Source organism: Gopherus evgoodei, chromosome 2, assembly GCF_007399415.2.
Source record: "Gopherus evgoodei ecotype Sinaloan lineage chromosome 2, rGopEvg1_v1.p, whole genome shotgun sequence".
Classification (NCBI taxonomy): domain Eukaryota; kingdom Metazoa; phylum Chordata; order Testudines; family Testudinidae; genus Gopherus; species Gopherus evgoodei.
The window spans coordinates 298,522,134-298,531,681 of record NC_044323.1 but is presented as its reverse complement, the minus strand read 5'-3'; positions in this window follow the sequence as shown (position 1 = coordinate 298,531,681).

The following is a 9,548-nucleotide window of genomic DNA, read 5'->3' as shown; positions in this document are numbered from 1 at the left end:
ACTTCATTGGCCAAATTGTTAATTGCAAAAATTGTTGTTAAAATTTGCATACCAACAGTCTTTGAAAGCAAAGACATGAAAAGTTAACCCACTCCCCATATTGTACATGGGATCCTTCTGGCTACCTCAGATTTCTAGCCAGAGAGCTGGGGATGGTGGGAAGCTATTGGACTAGAGGTTGTATTAAGTGAACTCCTCAAAGTGGGTGTGCTTGTCCTGGCCTGTTGCTCCAAAGTTCTGTAATAAAGTTATTTTAGTGAAAGGGTATATGTGGCATACATTAAATAATAAGACTAATGTACTGTATAATGACAGTGTGTAGGTATTCATTGTTGGGAAAAATGTGTATAAGTAAAAAGTGAAAGTTTCCTTTGCAGGTTAAAAGAAGCCAAAAAGGAAAGAAGGACAAAAAACAGAATAAATTGACTGAAAAAATAAAATAAAATAAAATAGCAAGCTCAGGCTATAGATAAGACACTGACTCCATTCAAGGACACTGCTCACAGTTAAGACTTGGTTAACAACCAGGAAAAGGAGAGCTTGAATTTGCCCATGCAGCTATGAGATCTGAAAAACACTGCCAGGCACTAATGAAATGTGTTAAGTTTCTTTTCTCACAGGTAAGGAAGCGCTACCCAAAGACCCTAGCAGCCCTGCCACTCCTTACAACCAGGAGACGAGATTGATGTAAAGGTCCACCAACGAAAGACTGCCTTGGCTCCATGCTGGAAAGGCCCTTAAGTCCTGATGACTACCAACACCGCTGTGAAGTGCCAAAGACTGACTGTTTGGACTCATGATTCTCACTGCAAAAAGACCCCTCCAACTCGGGAGAATTCTCCTATTGATGATTAGCCTATTTCTCCTTCTAGCTCCACTGTCTTCTGGACAGTAGGGAAAAAGTACAAAGTGACGTGCTAGTAACCTCTCCCTTGTCCACCGACAGATCTATTGTGCCTTTAAATTTTTCTACAAAAAGCAAAGCCATTACAGGGTTATGTGCTAGTAACCTCTGCCCTATATGATGCTGCACCACGACTGTTTTGGGAAAGAAGAAGAAACACTCACTCCACTGAAATTGCCAAAGTCCAGGAATTCCTGACTAGAAAGGACATTAAGAACTGACCCTGGTGAAGAAACAAAGAATTGTACACTGGCAGAAAAAATTTGTGGGACCCATGCTTGGGAATGTGGTATTGATTGGATTTTGGGGTTTATTCTACAGGCTGTGCCCTGTGTTCTGGATAAATTCTTCAGCATGTATTGAATTTTAAATAACAAGTACCCAAAAAGTTTGTTCTGCCACTGGAAATTTTATCTGTATTGAAACCATTCCAGTGACTAATAATGTAACCCCCTCCTATGCTATTAATGTCAATGCCTTTTAAAAGTACCTAAAATAGTTAAATAACAAATGTAATATAGTACTACACCAAGGAGAGATGGTATTAAATATCACTGAGGCTGGGAAGGCATTGCAGTGGGATCTAGTATGTTTGGAGATTCAGAATTTCCTGAATGACCAGCTAATGGCCATTCGAAGTAATCTTGAGTACCAAACTTGGCCCACTGCCCTTACAGAAACATCAGAAGTACCATCTGATCTGTGGTCATGAAAATATACTAAAAACTTTCTGGGTGGAAGTGTAAACATTTACAGTGCTCCTTCCAAGCATTTGGACCGGGGGGTGTGGGCTTCCACATACCGAATCCTGACGGGTCCATGGGGAGGATGCACATGAAACTGGATTATTCACCGAAACATCTGGGAAATTAGACCACTTGGTGTACCTAACTGATTTATAGTCAGTGCCCAATCCCTTAGTTGTCAGACAAACAGAATTCTACTCTTTTGTCCGTGCACTCATTCCTGGATTGTGGGTGGCTAAGCTCAAGAGAGCAGTTGTAAATATTTCTGCAAAGCTTAAAAAAACAGCTAATGCATTAATAGACGCTTTCCAAAAGTTGCAACGAAAGACTGATGAAGTAGCAAAAGTAACTTTGCAAAATAAACGTGTGCTAAATGCTATGAATGCTAAATTAGGGAGAAGCTTGTGCTCGCATCGGGGAAAAATGTTGCTTTTCTGTTAATCACTCTGGCTTAACTGACAAGGATTTACAAGCTATTAAGAATGTTGCTGTTGTTTTCCATGCTATATCTCTTGATCACACTTTTAGTTTTAAAGACCTCCACTCAGACCTTGGGTCATGGTTTACTAGCCTCCCCCGTACAATTGTTAAATGAATATGTGTCCCAAGAGTCCCATTATGGTCCTCTAGGGACAAAGGGGGGATTGTTAGGCCTGAATAAAGATATAGCAGACAAAACCAGGTATGCCAACCTGACCAAAGTCAGGCTAACAGAGGTTTGTGGGTAATCCCTGAGTGGAAAACACTGAGAAGCAGCAGCATGTCTCACAAGCGCTGGGAAAAAGTGAGATAAGAGAGAAGCTGCATTCCTGGCATAGTACCAGATGTGCTGTGTTCGGGCAGCTCCTTCAAAGAACTGATAAGAGTCCTAGTTTCGCAGCCTCCTTGTTTTCACTCCCTGGTTTTGTTCTTTGTTTGTTTTTAACTCCCCTACATCTCTAACTTTAGGCATGCCTGTATACTAAAGGTGTCTAGTTTCTAGTTGTTAGAAGAAGGGGGTGGGTTGCTCCAGTGAATAATTTATGACGCGACGGAACTGTCTATATAGGCTTATACTAAGATGTAAAAGGGGGCTGGTTCTCTCTGGAGACGAGCTGCTCTCTATTGATGCGTGCACTTGTCAATAAAGAGCTTTTGATCGGACCTTGCTGGTGCTGCCTGTCTCTCTCGCGGTCAGACAACGAACTTTGCCGTCGGGGTTAGAGTCCCTGACACCAGCATTCCCTGTGCCGGGCCACATCACCACACCCTAATCCCAGCATTCTTCTGTGCCGGGCCAGGTCACCGTTGTGACATGTGGCCTATGTAAATGAGATGAGAGATTTGGTAGAAAAGTGAGTGAGGAGCAAAGGCATTACAAGCTTTCAACAAATGTGTGATTTGGTTTGCTAGGAACAGTTCCTGAATATGCGCAGTGACGATGCAAACAGCACTTGGGGGACAGAACGGTGGCTGCAGCGGGTAAATTAGCTGGGCTTGCAGACTCTTTCAAGCAAGCACAAGCTGCAATTAAACAGAAACTACTGGCAGAGGGGCACAGGGTTGGGGGAAAGCAGAATCACCATTTTACCCCTGGGAAAAAGGAGGCTGGACATTCACCTCCCCCTTCCCCTGTCACTCATCCCAAGTCTCCTGTACAAATTGGAGCCCAAAATGCTGTCGTAAGTCCACTGAGCACCCAAGGAATAAATGTTCTTGGCCGAGTGGAAACAGGCACCAGGCAACACACGAAGCTGCTGTTTCTCAGAGCGCAAGGGTATCCCAGGCTATTGCCTCTTTCCATGCAGGATTTGTACAGGTTGCTTCTACACAGCCAAGCAGTGAGCATGTGCATGCTGTTAAGCTTAATGGCAAAGTGCTCCAAGGTTTAAGAGACACTGGTGCAGAGGAGAGACCTGATCCAGGAGAAGGCTCTGTTACCAGGAAAAATGGCAGAATTAGAACTGGTGGGAGGTTACAAAGTCCTTGCACCTTTAGCTAACGTACACATGGACACTGGTGATCAGCAGGCTGAACTGACTGTTGCAGTGGTGGCACATAATTTTGCACCGTTTCTACTGGGGAATGATTTCTTTAATGTGGCAGAATCTGTCCCAGGGTTTGTTAGCACCAAGAAGGAATCTTGTGCTGAAAGCTCCAGAGGGAGGGTAAAATCACAAGTGCTGCTGGGGAAATAGAAGAGTGTCTCTTTAATTCCTCCATAGCAGAAGGGATGGTCGTAACTAGTTCTTGTAGCCCCGGGGCTCAAGGCAAGTCCCTACAGGAGGGGCTGGATAAAGCCAGCTCCTGTCCTGTGATCATCTCCCTGGTGGAGGGGGATGTTCCACCTCATAACAGGGAGGTCTTCCCAGCTGCTGACTGCCAGAAAGTTGCAGGTCAGCCGGGGAAAGGTCCTGCCCTGGGGTGCACAGAAACATGTATCCAAGAGATGGAAGTTGGGATCCTGGTGACCGCTGCGGTGGGAACAGACCCCAAGAACTCTGTAGCTGGGTGCCAGCCCAACCTGAGTTAAAGCAGGGGATTTTGCTGGCCAATGAAGGATCTGTCATGGCTGGTAGCTGTGAGCCCACAGCTGGATCAGGGTCACCTTCCCTTTTGGAGGACACTGGAGTGTCTACTCCAGAGGGGAGCCCGGAGAGGGAAGTCCAGACGGAAGGGGAGGGGGGACAGGAGAGCCTGTCCACCTTTTGTAGGAAGGCTTTTCCCCAGGAGGTGGGTGAAGGATCTGCATCTGAAATGCCAGGCCCCTCACCTGTGGATCAAGTTTTAAAGAAAGACTGGGGGTCAGATATCTTGGAAGGGAGAGTCCTCCCAGCTGACCTTTTGGGAACAGAGAATGGGGTGACCGAGGGGACCTTACCAATCCAAAGCACTCTATTAAAAGATGTTGTTCCTGCTACGCTTGTAAGAGATTAAACTGTCTCTTCAAGGCAGGAGGAGAAGGAAAACTTTGCATTTGGGAAACTTTGCATGTGTTGCAGCAGGCTTGCGTGCCTTGCTCAACAAGGCAGGGTTCTGGAGTCCCAAGCTGGCAGGGAAAATGGGCTCAGAAGTAATTCCTGGACATCAGGTGACGGTCCCAAGGTGGTCTCTGAGACCGAACCCATCACACTGCCTGAGGCTGCTTCCTCCACTTGGCCTGGAACAGAGCTGCCTCCTCATCTTCAGCCTTTCCTTAAAACCCTGCTCTCGTTCCTGGCTTGGCCTGGCAGGGCAGAGCTCTTTGGGGTGCACTCAGCAAGAACCAGACAACAGAGGGCAATGGGCATCCCTGGCATGCTCACGCCAGTGGCTGGGCACTCAGAGCTATAGTCTGCAGACAGGCAGGTGCCCAGCAATTCTGGGGGTTGCCCCCACCCCATGCAAGGGGGCGGTGCCCCAAGAGACACCCCTGGGGGCCCCATGAGAGCCGTTGCCCGGCCAGTGCTGGGGAAGGGGAGGGGTACATGACCCCGCCCCCCACAAGTCTCCCTGGCAATCCTCCCTCAATCAAGGGGAGGAGAGGAGAGAGCAATCCCAGCAGCCAGTTAGAAGGCAGGACACAGCAGAAGGTGCTGGGACCATGGGAAGGAGGCTGTGGGCAGCTGTCCCCCTTCCCACCCAGTGCCTGGAGGGCAGGGTTGTAGCCAGCAGCACAGCATGTCCAGCCCTGCACCCATCCTTCTTCCCCTTGGCTGCACCCATCCTCCCATCCCAGCTTCTCTTTAACTCCTGTCCCAGGAGGGGGCCGCCCATCCCTCCTGCCCTCGCCCTGCCTGGTCCCTCCCGCTGCTGGCTGCCCGTCTCTCCCACTCCTACCCTGCTGGCACCAGGAGCGGGAGTTGCATATCCCTCCTGCCCCAACCTGTTTGTAACCTCAGCCCATGAGAGGGGATGGCCCATCCCTACCACTCCTGTCTGCTTGTCTCTCCCACCCCAACACACCAACCCACAGGAGGGGATGGCCTGTCCCTACCGCCCTGGCCCACCAGACATGGGCTCTTCCAATGATCCCCACGTAACCAATGTCTCAAAAGGGGTGGAAACCTCATCCTGGGACTTTGAGGGCCCTGGCCCAGTTAATCCATCTGGCTTATCTCCAGTGGGTGCTGACTTTCCTAATGGTTGTATGTAACAGGCCAAACTGGTCTGTTGTTACCTTAGGCAGCTGGGTGCACGGGTCCCGGTTCACTAGGGAAGGATAGAGTTTCGTGCCATACTCCAGAAGCAGAACCTGACCCCTTCAGCACTGTAGCACACCACGCCAGACCCTTACCCTCCAGCCAGGAGAGAGCAACGCCTGGCACAGCACATTGGTTGTCAGTGGGTTACACTAGCAGTGTGCAGGCATCGCTCTGTGAGTGCATCTCGGTTTAACTTTCCCCCATTTTTTCTTTGGAGCCTGGGGAGTGTGTATGAAAACCATTGCCTCCCCAATGACCCAGCCCCGTCCACACTGGCAGATCTGCTGGGCCCATCTGGCCTGAATCCTGACTTGCCTCCCATGCAGATGCAGTGGGACAGTCCAGAGTCGGTCTCCTGCGTGTCTCGACTGCCTTGCAGTTGCTGATGCTTCTTGGAGTCACTCCCCAGGCTCTGCTGCTTGGACATGTTCCTGCCCTGCGGTGTCCCGGTGAGGAGCACGCGCTGCATTAGCCGGTGGCGGCTCGGGCTCGTGGCTCCTCTGTTCAGGCAGTGTCTCCCCTTGTCAAGCCAGGCCCCGCTGTGAGTTAGCACAGCCTCCCCCAGCCAGATGGGGGACCCACAGCTGTTTGCTAGTGAGGTGTGCACAGTGCACTCTGCCTGTGCAAGGGGAAGCCAGTCTCAAAGTGCAATACATGGGGGTGCTGGGACCCCTCATCCAACTGCCTCCAGCTCTCCGCTCTGCCACAGCCCCCAGGGATGTCCACAATCCCACCCCCAAAGCCTGCCCTGGTGACACGTCCCAATGGCCCACAGCAAACCCCCCCCCCCGCCCCTTGACACACTCCCCTTCTCACTGCCGTGCAGTCGGCTCCTGCTGGCACGTCCCCTTCTGACCCGAGCCGGGGGACAGATCCGCAGCAGTGTCCACAGGGGGGACTTCACCGCACACATGGCCACTGCTCAGCACAGCCAGCTCTGCCCCATATCCAGCTGCACAGTCTTTGCCCCCTGCGAAGGGACGTCGCCAGCTCCCTGTGGACACCCCACCACATACTCACACCTCTGACCTCACAAGGGGCTGTCGGCTCTGTGGGGCCAGGCCCCACGGTGTCAGGCTGTGGGGCTGGTGTCTCTGTGGGCTCAGGCACCATGGCTTGGGGTGGGGGGTTCAGGCTGTGGGGCTATTGGCTTTGTGGGATCATGCCCCATGGCTGGGGGGGGGCAGTCTGGGGGATCAGGCCCCATGGCTGGGGGTGGGGGGTTCAGGCTGTGGGGTGGGGGCTCTGTAGGATCAGGCCTGTAGCTTGGGATGGGGGTTCACGCTGTGGGGCTGTCGACTCTGTGGGAATCGGGCCCCATGGCTGGGGGTGGGAGGGTCAGGCTGTGGCGTGGGGGCTCTGTGGGTTGATTTTTCTGGAGTTTCCCCAGCTCTCTGCCCTGTGAAAGATCGGCGAAATCGGGAAGTTGGCACTGGACCTAGACCCCCAGGCCAAGCAGTTTCATGGCATGTTGTGATGGTACCAATTGCTGTGCAGTGCCATGTCCAGCCCTGGCACGCACCCTGGCTGGTGCTCTGGGCACACCATGGTGCGCGGGAGAATTGCACAGGTGTGGCAGTGCCCCAGGAGCCCCAGGGACGGTGCGAGGCCTCGGCACACAGCCTGGTCTATGGGAATAGGGCAAAGAGCTGCTCTCCATGGGCTGTGCTTTCAAGGCCCCAGGAACCAGATGGGGTGTGCTTCCGGATCACCAGCAAGCCACCCATGTGTCCCCAGCCCGGCCCGGGGATTTCAGAGAGACAGTGACAATGAACCTGCTCGGCAGAAGCCTGATTCCCATCAGCCCTCTCCCCCCCGGCCCAGGACCTGTCCAGGCGCTTCTGGCCAGGGCACTACGATTCCCAGCAGCCTCCTCCCCAGGGCGCTTTCCATTGCCCTGGTCAGGCAGGAGGAAGGACTTCGAGCCCAGAACACCTGGGCCTGTGGGCCACAGCAGCCACACCCTGGCTGGCCAGGAGCTGCAGAGTGGGTCTCCTGGGACGGTGCACAGAGCCATGCCTGGGATGGGCGGGGAGCGCCGGCCATTACAGCTGGGGCAGGTCTGCCTGTAGGGCTCCATAATTCAGGTTGGGGGTGGGGGTGCAGTTGAGGGAACCGGTGCGGTACTCGCTGAGACACGAACTGAGCCTGGCCTGGAAACCACCAGCTCCAGCAGGCCTGAATATACACAGACCTGGAAAGGGCAGCCCAGACCCTAGACCTGAGAAGCCCTGACTCTCCGTGGGACCAGCCTCAAACAGCCTCACCACGAACTGTGACTGTCTGTGCTTCTGCAGCCTTTCCCCTGCCTGCCAGCCTAGTACAAACCTTTTCCTCAGCCGTGGCTTTGAGTGGTTATTGGCACCCACCAGGGCTAGGACCTACAAGCCCGAGCTGCTGAAGTGCCTGTAGTGCTGTCTCTGAGTCCGGTTGCACCTGGCATGCTGCTGGCCCCTTGGAGTTTGGTGTGCTCCAGCCCTGAGCAGCTGCAATAATTTTACATGTGGGCTCACTCAGGAGGAAAGCCTGGTAACCTCTTGCAGTTTAGGGGTCTCTGCACACAGGCTGTAAGGGTGTCTTCCTTCTGGGTTATCTCCATCCCCAGGGATGGGAGAAGTGCAGAGTTCCCAGCAATCTGGAGGGATGTTTCAAAGCTGTCAGGTTGCACGAGCTCAGGAATTGCGGCTTCCTGCAGATGGCACTGCCCTGCCACAGGCGAGGGCTGCAAAGGCTGGCCGGCCTTAATCCCAGCACAGACAGGTGTGGTTTAGCCTCCTGGGCTCCAGGACCTCCAGGTACCAGTCCTGATTTTTACACTGATGCTATGGGAGAGTCACCTCCGCTCTGTGCCTCGAGTCCTTATCCCTGGGATGGGGATGGGGATGGGGACAGGGAATGACCTGCCTCATGTGGAGGGAGGTAGTTAACCCGTGAAGTGCCTTCCATACTCCTAGTGCTGCACCCTGCTGCTGTCTCTGGAACAGGGCAACTCTGGGCCTGTTCCCTCCTCCCCAGATCTCTCTGGGTTCCTCCACAGACAAGGCACAGCATTGGCTTCCGAGGGGCTCAGGGTCTGGAATAGGGAGAGCTGCCTCCCCTTCTGCTAAGATCTCTGCTCTCCCCCTGGCTCTGGGCTTGATCTGGATCTGAGCACTGGAGCTCTGCCCTTTATCCAGTGTCAGCTGTAGAAGTCCTGGGGTTGAATCCATTTTCCATAATACAGCTACAGAGGCCGCTCTGGATGGGTTAATTAAGACAAAGATCCATTCTACTCTTGTCATCCTCTGCAGGTTTTGAAAGACTCCCTTTATTGAGTCAGGAGAGCTAGTCAGCGCCTGGGCACCCCTGTGACAAACCCCAGTGCAGGAAACATTTCTTCTGGGTGAATGCGGCATGGGCAGCACATAGACCTTGCCCCATGGAGGCCCCAAGCAGGCGTAGAACATTGGCAAAGCGAGCTCAGGAGTTGGAAGGAGCAGAGAAGCTGAGGCTGGGGTCAAGATGTCTGGAAATGCCCTGTCACAGGGGAAAGGCCCCTTTACTTCTGGCTGCTCCACTGAAAAGTGCATGTTGCAAACCCAAGTTTGAATAAACAAACTTTTATTAAAAAATGCCTCGTGATTCCTCAGCTCCTGACTAGATTCCACAGACCTCAGCTCAAGGGCAGCTGTCAGGCAGGAAGAGGACTTTGAAAACAACATACTACTGTGTTTGTGAGTGAGTCTAGTGCTTGTA